The 13425-nt window shown below is 31.8% G+C and overlaps 1 non-coding gene across 1 annotated transcript; it reads right to left on the bottom strand.

The window, feature by feature from the left end:
* Positions 1-583: 583 nt before the first annotated feature.
* Positions 584-687, bottom strand: LOC120365442 (U6 spliceosomal RNA). The gene has a single exon (XR_005580383.1). It is a non-coding gene; the product is annotated as a U6 spliceosomal RNA (small nuclear RNA).
* Positions 688-13425: the final 12738 nt, after the last annotated feature.

The following is a 13425-nucleotide window of genomic DNA, read 5'->3' as shown; positions in this document are numbered from 1 at the left end:
AAACATAAAATTTGCCACTTTAACCATTTTTAAGTGTGCAGTTCTGTGGCATTAAGTACATTCGCATTTTTGTGCACCTGTCAATACCATCCCTCTTCAGAACTTTTTCATCTTTCTGAACTGAAACTCCATACTCATTAAACAACAGCTCCCACTCACCTCTCCCAACAGCCCCTGGCATCCACCATTCTACTTGCTGTTTTGTACATTTGTTATTCTAGATAGCTTACATATGGAATCATACTGTATTTGTCGTTTTGTGACTAGTCTTATTTTACTTAGCTTACTTCACAAAAGTTTTCCATTTCGATGTGGTCTAAACTACTTTTTTTTGTTGCCTGTGCTTTTGATGTCATATCCAAGAAGTCATTGCCAAGTCTGATGTCATAAATCTCTCCTCCTATGTTTTCCTTTAAAAGTTTTATAGTTTTAGATTTTCTGTTTGGAGCTTTGATTCCCTTTAAGTTAATGTTTATATACAGTATAATGTAAAGGTCCAACATTATTCTTCTGCATGTGGTTATCCAATTGAAATAGACAATCATTTCTTTAAAAAATTTTAAGAAATGGTTACTTCTTAAATAACTATTTAATGATTATTTCTTAATTTGTGGGTCATACTTGTGCAGGGGTCATGCTAATCTTCTCTAAATTGTTTTAATTTTAGTATACTTGCTGCTGAAGCAAACTCTAAGATGTTTTCTAAAATTACTATTATCTTTTAGATTGACCAGGGATGCCCCCCCTGGAAAATACAGAAATCACGGTGATTTCTATATCTGCTACATAAAAAGAGAGATGCTAAAAGTATTTTAGATTGCTTTGGTATACCTTTGTTTCTGAATTCTTAAATATTTCTGAGGAATTGTCAAAATAAAAGCATAGTTTTTTTACAGATAAAATGTTATTCATATAAAAATTTCTGAAATTGTACATTTTGCAAAATAGGTTAACAGGTTCAAGAGATTTCTTAAGGATTTCATTGTCCATAGTATGATTTTAATCCAAGGAAAAACATTGACGAAATTCTTATGAAATGGTTATGTATCGTACCCCAGTGGAAAAGTTTACTCCCCTTTGGTATTGTGTTATTGGAATAAATCAATCTCATCCATTTGGTCATAGTGTTATCCAGTCAGTTCTGCTTTGTTCATAATTATAATACAAAAACTGGTATTCACCAGATCCAGAAGCTATACTCTTAAATAGTTATTCAAGGAAAAAACTTGAAAAGCTTGTGTTACAATGAAAAAACATAATACATCATCCATATATTGAGAAAGAAGCACTGTACTCCTAAGAAATGTTTTACTTATGGGAAGATCTTCAAAATAGCCTAAAAATACAAACCAATTAAGTTTTTAAAGCATATGCTAAACTTGCATCGTTATGAAAGGTGTTTTGGTCTTTTTGATGCATAACATTTGGTTACGTTAATATGTATTTTTAACATGCATTCAGTCCCCAAATAAAACATATTTCATTTTAAATATTATTTTTGACAAAATAGTCTTTATCTTACATAATTTAAAGAAAATCAAGCAGCATTTTTTTCTGACTAGAGAGAAGCCTAAATTTATATTGTTATAAAATATTTTATTTTGTATACTTATGTAGACATATTTTATATCTCAAAATATGCGTATATAAGTAAATGTATATATTTATAATATAAATATAAAATAAATGTATATGTAATATATTTCATATAAATTATATTGTAATATAAATATATAAATAAATATATACATATGTAAATATATGCATATGTAAATATATTTACATATTTATATTTACATAAAATTATATATAGGATACTTATATAAATATGTATTTCTGTTACAGTATTTACATATATACTATATAAATATAGTATATATGTAAATGTTATATTTACATATATACTATATAAATATAGTATATATGTAAATGTTATATTTACATATATACTATATAAATATAGTATATATGTAAATGTTATATTTACATATATACTATATAAATATAGTATATATGTAAATGTTATATATATAAAAATGATCATATATTAACATTTAAAATTATTTTAGGTAAATGTTATTTGTATTTTTATTAATATGCTAATGTAAAATAAAATATTTTGCTTAAATTCAGTTTCTTATTATCTACCATAGAAAATAGGCAAAATGATTTTTTAAAACTTAAAGGAGACTTTATAAATCAAACAGACTGGGAAGTTTTGGGTGCTGTAATTATGTAATGTTTATGGATAATTTTCTTTTTACTTTATTGCCCTATCACCATGTGCTGGATAATTTTCTTAATGAAAGCTAACAATAGGATTTATGTTATTTAAGGAAAAACCCCAATAATTTTAGTAGTAAAATAATTATCAATAAAATGAGGACATTTTATAATAGATATATAAATTCTAATTGTGTTTAGGCATTCATAAGGTTCATATCTGTGGCAAAATATCATTTTTAAAATATTGAAGCTGCTTCAGAAAAATCTGAATTTAAAAAGTTTTGTTCCAAAGGAGTATTTTTATGTCTTATTCATTTTATAATGCAGATCAAACTGACATTCTTAACACTGTTTACGTTATTGTAATTTGGCAGTGGAAAATGGAAACATAATATAGACTTTGTAATTTCAACTTAAGTAGTGACAGGATAGCCTCCCTTTCTTTTTCTTCCCTTTGGTCCTCATGAATTCAAATGTTTTGCTAATGACAAATTCAGTATGTCTGAGGCTTTCAAGAATGTTTAATCTTCCTATTTTTTATGACATTTAGGCAATTACCTCATGGCTTCTGAGCCTTTCCAAGAGTATTGTTTTTAATAATTTGTGTTTATACTCAAAGAAACTTGAGGAAACAAGGTTGTTTGAGGATATTTTCAATATTTCTTGGGTAATTGCTGAGCATCCCTCCAGCTTCAGAATGTACTCTGGAAACCTCACATTTATCTACCTGCCCCTTCATGTGACCTCTAGATTCCAAACAGTGGATTGAGGTATCATTCTGAGGTCCAAGAGTTTACACAAGGCATATTTTCACTCTTAAATTAATGTGTTCATGTCATGCTTAAGAATTTTGAACTAAAGTTTATGCTATTTTTATGATACCACAAGAATATACATAGACATTAAATTTAGTAATTACTGGAAGAAATGTTTGCAAAACAACAACAAAGCAACTTTGAGCAAGGATAATGCTTGAAGTTAATGTCGCTAATGCTACCCTCTCTACCCCCTGCTACAACCAATCAAATCTAATTCTATTATTAAGCTTACAATTTTTTAAAAAACAGCTTAGTTGACTACTGTTAATTTAAATATTCCAATAGTTTATACTTCAAGTAATGTACAAATGACGTCATCCATCAATGCCTAAAGAAACGAAGGAGATATTACTAGGCTTCAAGCCACTGCAAAGCCTATTGAATTTTAGGTGGAAAAGCAATGATATTATTGTTGAAGTAAGGAATCTGCATATTGTACTAACATGCTTTATCAGAGAAAGATAAAGATTGTTTAAGAGAAATACAATGAAACTGTATTTTAGAAACATTTTTAGGAAAGTAAACTTCTTAGAGCCCCGGTATCTTGTATTTTAAATTCAGCTGTTCCCATTATTGACAATAACTGTTATAATCCTGATCCTAAACCTGGGAGTTCGTGAATTATTCATCACTTACGTACCAGTTAGATTGTTGCTGTAGTCTTGATAAGATAATGGGGGACAAGATAAGGCAAAAGGAACAGAAAAGATGAGTTTAAAATACATTTAAGGTAGGATGTATAGAATATGGATACTGCTTATAATAAAAAAAGAAAAGTAAGATTGGAAGCTTAAAATAGGATTTAATTGTGATTGACATACAAATACAAAATGGACACCTGTCAATGATTTTATTTAACTCATTAACTAATGAGGGACCCATAAATGTTACAACTGATTCAAAGGAGTGTTAAGGAATATACACATATATAAGCAGTAAGTATGCTGGAATTGATTTACAAATTGGTAAAATTCTCTTACTCCATGGGAAGTAGAAATCCCTTTAATTTCCCTAAGACAAAATTCATGTGCATGATTCTGGAGAGTAATTGCTTGCATTGCCATCAGTTATTTACAACTTACAAGAATTATAAAATAAAGAAAAGAAAAAATACAGCGAACCTATAGATCAGATGATAGTAATAATGTGCTTAGACAACTGCCTAGTTTTCCATTAAAGATACCCAGTAATGCTTTTGGTTCATTACAAAGGAGAGAAGATATGAGCTTAATTTTTAAAAATTTTAAAGTTTTCTCTAAGATTTTTAGAATAAATACTGATAAATGTTTTTTATATTTAACATTTGGTAATTCATTTTTTTTTTCCAGAAAAGACTGAGAACAAGGCTCATAGAGTCTTAAGAGGGTTTATTGATCTAATTCTACTAGATAGGACACAATAAAACACGGGTAAGAACATGGACTCTCAAGTCAGATTGTGGAAATTGCAATTCTGACTTCCTTACTAACTAGTAATTGACTTTGGGCAAGTTAATTTACCTTCTTTGTAACTCAGTTTCTACATTGCTAAAATGAGAAAAATAACAGCATTTAATTTATAGGACTGTTAAGAGGATTTCATAAGGTAATAAATGCCATGTACCTGACATACAGTAAACTCTCACTGCATGCTTTCTAGTATACCTTGAGAGAAAGGCTATTAATATTACAAGTCTTCTTATAAAGAATATATTTTGATACAAGCTTTATTTAAGTCAATGATCCTTTTTCTGACTACAGCACTGAACAGTCAGTAATTTTCAGTCGCAAACATCCTCAGCCCCATTACTTTCAAAGCCAATCTTACAAGCAGCAACAAGGGTTATTACCAAGAGAAATGGAAGTAAAGAGACGTAGAATATGCACCCAAAAATATGTCATTTTGGTATGTTGATTATTTTGAGCTGAAGACAAGAAGAAAGAGACATAAGAAAAACTCTTCCTCATTTGATTAAAACAGAACATAAATTTGCAAAGGTGCCTCCCTCTCCTCTCCACCAGGAAGGACAGAGATAATTACTGGAGACAGCTCTAGACCCTTATCAGTCTGGAGACTGCACCAGAGGAATCTATGTAACAAATCTTATTAATTAGCCCTTATCTTTCATTCATTTCCCCATGTATTTACCTTCCCATAATTTGCTGCCCTTGAAACTCAAATTCCTTTTCCTTTGTCTTCTCACATCTGTAAAATTTATTGTTCTAAAATTTATTAAGATGACCAAATGCTAACCATTCCTTTGAGTTACTCAACACCAAGTGCTCTTCTGTGTACACACATCGCACATGTTAAAAAACTTCTGTTTGTTTTTCTCTTAATAATGTACCTTTTGTCAGTCTAATTTACAGGGCCCCAGCCAATGATTCTAAGAGGGGTAGAGAAAAGAAACCAAAACTTTTTCTCCTCTACAGAAGGAACAACCATTGCCTAGTTTTGGCCATGACAGTTCATCTTTCATCATCACCATATACCCTCTTGGCATCTTAAGTCCCTTCACTTTGTCAGCAGGAATTGCTTTCCAGATAGATCCATCCTCTGACATGGTATTTGTTACCAAAGATATTTCTTGGTTTCTTCCCTCAAGCTAGTATTTCTCCATGAAATAAATTCCAAAATTACATAACCCTACATGTGAATCAGAAAATATTTTAAGGCAAAAATGAGAGCATATTGTTAACAAGTTGTGCTGAATGATAGATGGCTCAGCTAGAGTCTATCGGTAAGGAATAAAGGTAAAGAAATACTAGGCAAGGCAGTCTTATACATGTATCCCAGTGATTCATTTAAGCAGTCATCTGCAATTCATTTTATAATTGCAATTAAAGCCTCCAACAATCTCAGCTGTTTGAAAAAATACTTGGAGAACTTAGATTAAGTTATTAACTAAAATTAAGTCCAGATAGTGGGCTCATGGGTTTTTTAAAACCTTCTTTGTATTTCTCTGTGCTTCCCAAATTTTGTACAATGAATTATATCAATGTTTAATTAAAAATAAAGGGAGACAAATCTTCAAGGATGTCCTTTTAAAGCCTTAGAAGGAAAAGGAATTATGAAGACACATAAGGTAATACAAATCAAGTAAATTTAATTTTTTCACTACCATACTGCCATGTCAAAAAAGAAAAAACAGATATTTTTCTATGTCATTAATACAGAAAACCTTGTTCCCATGCTGGGAATACACTTGAAGAATTATGGAACACCTGGTGAAAAAGACGTAGTCAATTTTACAATAGAAAGTCTTGTATTCCCCTGGTAAATGCACGATTGTTATTCCAGCTTTAGCAATAGCAAGTATGCACTTCTGTTAAAGTTACCGAGTTACTTGCTCCCCAGTTTCTATGGTAACCACTTTTGGGGGGGTATATGTGTAAAAACATCATAAAATTAAGAATGGGGTTTTTTCCAGAAGTAAGTTCCACAGCATAGGGCTGAGAGGTAAGTGCTCTGTGTTTGAACTGACCTTAAAATGGATTGGCACTTCTGACTCCTTTGTAAAAATCATGATGTTCCTCCACGGAACTAAAAGAAGATGTGGAAATGAGAAGAAACAGTCAATAAAGGATTTAAGTACTTCAAAAAGGAAAAAATAGTGCTTAAAACTGAGCATACCAATGGACTAGAGCTGAAGAACTGTGGAAGTCATTCACTCACAATGTTTCTTTTGTCTGCCCCTAGAAAGGAATGCATAGGTTACACACATAGACTCCCTTTTCTATGGTAACAGCAACTTTCCCCAGGGCAACAGGAAATAGGAAGGGAAAATATTTTTGCAGGCTTGACATGGAGTTAAGCAGATGAAGTTTTTGGTAAATAACTAGGCTTCACCAGACTCTTAATCTCCCTTCACCAAGCTCTGTCCTGCTTTTTCTTTCTTGTATTCAGTCAAAGCTTATTCATAAATGTCCTTAGAAATATAAATGCCTGATTACAGGTTGTTACTTTAGATATTTATTCACAATGGGGAATATGCTCATGGTCCTAAGGAAGGATGCTCCACAGGTAACACTTAAGGCATAAAGCAGGTTAATAAAGGTGATACCAGGGTAAAGGGAATCCTGTGGTGAGCCTGGAATTAGGTTCCTGAAGCTGCCTTCTCTTAAAACCATAAAGTTAATCCTATACAGAAGTAGTTTTTCTTTTTCTTTCTTTTTTTTTTTTTTTATATTTTTACTGTGGTTTAACAAAAAAAAATGCAACATAAAATTTACAGTGTTAACTATTTTTCAGTATAGAGTTCAAATGGTGTTCATTATATTCACATTGTTTTGTAATGAATCTCCAGAAAGTTTTCATCTTGCAAAACTGAAATTCTATGTCCATTAAACAACAACCCCCTATTTCCTAATTTTCCCAGTACCTGGTAAGCATAATTCTATTGTTTGCCTCTATGATTTTTTTTTTTTGATAGAGACAGTGTTTTCCTATTGCCCAGGCTTGTCTTGAATGCTTGGGCTCAAGTGATCCTCCCACCTTGGACTCCCAAAGTGCTAAGATTATAGGTGTGAGCTACTCCACCCAGCCTGTCTCTATGAACTTGACTGCTTTAGATGCCTCATACAGGTAGAACCATGTGGTATGGTCTTTTTGTGACTAGTTTTTTCACTTAGCATAATGTCCTCAAGGTTCATCCATGTTGTAGCATGTGACATGATTTCCTGCCTTTTTAAGACTGAATAATACTCCATCATATGGATATACCACAATTTGTTTATCCCTTCATTCACTGATGGACATTTGAGTTGCTTCCACCTCTTGGTGGAAGCTGCTATAAACAGGGATGTTCAAATACCATACCTCTTTGAGATCTTGCATTCAATTCTTTTGTATATATACACAGACATGGGATTGCTGGATGACAAGATAATTTTATTTTTTTTATTTTTTAAGAAACTGCCATACTGTTTTCCATAGTGGCTGCATGATTCTGCATTCCTATCAACTGTGTGCAAGGATTCCAATTTCTCCACATACATTCTAACACTTATCATTTTGTTTTTCTTTTAGGTTTTTTTTGGTGGTAGCCATCCTAATGTATGTGAAATAATATTTCATTGTGGTTTTGGATATTTATATTTATTAATATACTTTCTTTAACTATACCATCTAATTTATGAAAATTGCTTACATCTAATTTATGAAAATTGATAAAAACATGCATAGTCAAGTGGTATATTTCTGCATGTTAACATAAAAAAGACTCTGGTGAAAATAAATTGAAGAGAAAATTATTTCTGATTAATAGTCATCATCATATCACATAATGTCTTGATAGTTTCAAGAAAACATTAAAGCACGTAAATCTGAGGCAAGAAAAGAAAATCTATTGAAATAATGTAAGAAATTTCAAAGTAATTTCACAAAATATGTACCTTTCTATTTAAAAGATGTTACTTTGATGCTCTGTGTATAATACTTGTTACAATTATATGATAAAATCCAAAAGATCACCAAAATGCAGTCAAAAACCATTTTCACCAAAAATTCATTCAAATGTGTTAAAGTATAATTTTCACAAAAGTAAAATCATTACTGTCATACAAATATAATATGAACAAGTATTAAAAATGTTATTGAACTCACAATTGTGAGAGAACCAGTAAGATATTAAAACCAGTTCAAAAAGCAGCTGAGAAACTATTATGCATACATGTATGCATATATGTGTGCGTGCATGCACACACACACAGACATATTCAGTTAAGATAATTGGGTAAGATACAAAACTGGTAATGTCTTATAGGGCAATAATATTAGTATTATCTGTTACTCTGGACAGAAATTATTTTCATTTCTACTAAACAGAATTCTATAAACTGATACCTGGAAATGTTAATGCATAGTGCATAGTGAGTCTAGGTAGGTATCTTCTTCTTGTATCAATGATTTTGAAATTATAATTCCTGAATCAGCAATTACTGGATCTGTGTCACCTGGAAATTTGTTAGAAATGAATATTCTCAGGCCCCATTGCCAGATTTACAGAATCAGGAACTCTTGAGTGGGACCCAACAACCTATGATTTAATAAGTTTTTTAGATGATTTTGAATGCACACTGAAGTATGAGACCCACTTCTTTAGATAATCATTAGGCTGCTGTCACCCCAGTATGACATTGAAGGAAGGGATACAGTACCCAACTTTTTGCCACACTTTCGAATTTTGCCTAATTTTTTCATAGCAAATAAAAATGTTAATAATTTTTACTCTTGATTTTCCCCAGATTTTGCAAATGCCTCATAATGTTACTTCCACATTTAGGGTCTTCTGTCCCTGACATCACAGGAACTTTTATTGGATGAGGCCCAGATATTTTAAAAGAAAAATGCTAATGTTATGTTTTCATAAAATAATCTTTATGCATATAATTTTCATATCATTTATGGGGAAATTCAAGAGATGTGAGTTGTAAGCCAAATTATAATGGAGTCCATTAAGATCTGTGTTTGCCATGTTTAGGCCTTAGGAGGCTGAAAAGGGATTTCGTAAGGCTGTGAACACATATTTCTTCTGCATAATAAATGTTACTGTTAAGCAAATAATTAACATTGATTCTTTTGTTGTACGTCCTAACAAAAGTATAATTCTTTTAAAGTGTGCTGACAGGACTAATTTCTAATCTCAGTTTTTACAACTTTGTTCTGCCTTTATACAGTCCTGCCAAACTACATTGTGAGGAGAAGGAGAACTTCTAGCAGTAACATGTCCTATTTCACACTGGTTCGCATGAGTCATCTCAATAATATGTGGTTTTGAAGGTCAACAGCTGGCAGGAAACAGCACAGAAGAAATAACATGAAGTTTTAAACTTGCATTCTACACTATGGTATACACACAGAAATCTTGATGCAATCAGCATATATAAGGCTGTTTATGCTTTTTTATTTTCTGCTTCTTAAATTGGCTACTCTTTGTGACTACTTCTCTTGGTAGCCATGGGCATGATATATTTGTCCAGCAAACTGAAAGCAACAAAAGCAAATACACTTATTTTTAAAGTCCCCCTTCAAGTTACATACATGTTTATTGTAGTAAATTTAGAAAACACAATCTAAAAGCAAAAAATATCATTATCACTCTAAATTCTACCTGCTGGAATAACCACAATTAATATTTTTATCTTCATATGAAAATATATATTTATGTTAATGTATGTTTTTAATGTTAATGGACATATATCTTATTCAGAAAAGGGCTAACAATTTCTAAATAGAAGTACTGACATGAATTGTACAAACATTACATAACAATTTGCATTTTTAACGTATCATGGTATGTTAAAAATGCCTATACCTAAGGATTCATTTGCACAAACACAAATTCTAAATGTACCAGTGAAAAAGCTGAGTTTTTGATCAGACCAATGCATCATTGTTTATTTTATTTAGCCTCAGCTAGCCTGAGAATTATCAGTTTGTCCAGTAGATTATTCACCCATTGTATGGTAGAAAAAGATACATGTCACCAAACAAGATGATACAGTATTTCCTTTAATTCTTAAAATCATCTTGAAAAACAGAAGTGATTCATGAATAATAAAAATCTATAGCAGCACTGGAGACAAAGTGTCATTATCATATTTAAAATTTGAGGACTTTCTTAAAAACATACAGTAGATAGCAGGATTAGTGCTAGAAACCATAGGAAGTATGCAAAGCATTGAGTCAGCAGGGCTAGAAATGGGAGCTGGTTATGGGCCAAATAGTGTGCCAATTCACTGAAGAATAGTGCAACAGTTGGGCCAGTCCCAACTTGAATATTCTTTAGCCTTTAGGCTAAATCATGTTAGAAGAATTAAATAAAATAGAATTTCTGACTCAGAAAATGAAGGCTTAGCATGAACTCCTGGAGTAAGGCAGAAAGGTAAAATTTGACCCTCAGAATGGAGATCAAGGCAATAACAAGGACATGCAGCTCCATGCTAAGAATTGGACTATGCTCATGCTATTCTTATTTCACTGTTTGAGGAAAGTCAGTAGATTATCTTTTTGCTTTTTAATCTATGGGCCTTTCAAAAAAAAAGCTGCCCATTTTTCTCCTGACAAGAATCATTCCTATAACTATTTCCCCACCATGCTTAATGGAGCCCTAAAGTTACAACTCTCTTTTGAGAAGTAGTTCTCTATAGAAAAGAAGGCTTGAAGATGGCCAAGGAGCCCCATGATACCTACAATGGTGAGGCAAGTTTTTCATTTATAAATGTGAATAAAAAAAAATTGCCAGGCATTTTGAGGAAAACAAATAGCAAATTTTAGTGAGGGACATTAAAATAAATACAAAAATACAGAGACAAAAGAAACATATTCCTTAAATAATGTGTAATTAATATCTTCAAATAGATTTAAAAGATTATTGCATACAAAAAAATGTAACTATCAGAAAAATAGTGCATTCTTAGAAATGAAAAACAAGACACAAGGATAGTTTTGAAAAAGAACTCAATTGTTGGACCGAAGATAAATGACGTATTTGTAGATTGACTTAATGACTGGAAGATAAAGTAGAAAGAAATGAACTGTTTTAGGAACCAAGAAAAGAGGGGAAAAATAGAAGAAAAAGTAGTTAAGAAAAATATGTAGTAGATTTTGTGTTCTTTTTGGCTGCTTGGCAATTTTGAACATCCTTTTTATTTTTGAAAATTTCTCACCTTATGAGTCTCACCAAGACAGAAAATAGAAAGTTGTCTTCCCCATCTCTCTTGTTATTTAAAAGTAAATTTGATTAGTTAAAAATTAACACTGAAAACTCTAGAGAAGTCCCTACTAAACTATCTTTACAAAGAAGTATAATTAATATGATAAAGTATGAGCTAATGGAGAATTATAAAATGCTCAATTAAAACCAGGCCAGACACAAAAAGAGGCAAGAGAAAGAAACAAAAAATAAGTGGAACACATAGAAAACAATTATAAACAAGGTAGATGTTAGCCAAACTATATCAATAACCATTTTAAATGTGAATGGTCTAAGTACACCAATTAAAAGACAGATATGTCAGGGCAGATAAAATATCAAAACCCAACTATACACTGCCTACCAGAAAGTCATCTTAAATATAAAGACCTGGAGTAAAACTAAAATGATAAGAAAGATGAACTATGCTAACACTAATAAAAAGAAAAGAAAACAGCAATTTAGAAGGCCAAGGTGGAAGGATTCCTTGAGCCTAGGAGTACAAGACCAGCTTGGGCAACATAGAGAGACCATGTCTCTGTAAAAAAATTTAAAAATCAGCCAGACATATTGGTGTGCACCTGTGGTCCCAGCTACTTGGGAAGCTGAAGTGGGAGGATCACTTAAGCTCAAGAGGTTGAGGCTACAATCCCCCATGATTGTGCCACTGTACTCCAAGACTCTGTCTAAATAAACAAAAAAGAAAGAAGATAAAAGGAAAAAGCTAAAGTAGTTATTTTAATTTAAGGAAAAAAGTAGACGTCAGAAAAAAATTATTAGGAATAAAAGCATGCATTACACAATGATAAAGGCATCAATTCTCTAAAAAGATATAACAATAAGTGCAGCTAAGAACAGATCATCAAAGTACATTAGGCAAAAACTGATATAACTATTAAAAGAAATAGATACATCCACTATTAGATGTGGAGAATTCATCAATTAGCAGAGAGTTAGTAAAGCATAGATCCAGCAGGCTGAAAATTAGTAAGAATACAATTGACCAGAATAGCACTATCAAGCAATGTGATCTAGCCGACAATTACAGGATACTCAATCCGATAACAGCTAAATATACATTCTTGTCAAGTTCACATAGATCATTTGCCAAGGTGGACCACAATTTGGATCATAAAACACCATCTTAAAAACTTGTAAAGAATAGAAATCATACAAAATATGCTCTCAGACCATGTTAGAATTCAACTAGATCATTAAAATAACTGGAAAATTCCCAAATTTAGAGGTTAAACAACACGCATCTAAATAATACATGATTGGGAGGCTGAAGCCGGTGGATCACAAGGTCAGAAGATCAAGATCATCCTGGCTAATACAGTGAAACCCCATCTCTATTAAAAATACAAAAAATTAACTGGGCATGGTGGCATGCGCTGTAGTACCAGATACTCAGGAGGCTGAGGCAGGAGAATTGCTTGAACCTGGGAGGCAGAGGTTGCAGTCAGCCAAGATTGCACAACTGCACTCCAACCTGGGTGACAGAACGAGACTCCATCTCAAACAAACAAACAAACAAACAAATAACTAAATAAATAGAACATGCATAACAAAGAAACCTCAATACAAATTATAACATTATTTAGAACTAAATGAAAATGAAATTTTTTTTAATTTGTGGAATGCAGAAAAGGCAGTGTTTGGAAAGAAACTTAAAATTAAGTCCCTTTATTAGAAAAGAAGAAAACC

The sequence above is a fragment of the Saimiri boliviensis genome, chromosome 10, assembly GCF_048565385.1.
Source record: "Saimiri boliviensis isolate mSaiBol1 chromosome 10, mSaiBol1.pri, whole genome shotgun sequence".
Taxonomy (NCBI): domain Eukaryota; kingdom Metazoa; phylum Chordata; class Mammalia; order Primates; family Cebidae; genus Saimiri; species Saimiri boliviensis.
Note: the sequence above shows the minus strand (reverse complement) of the source record. Positions and strands in the feature narration are given on the sequence as shown.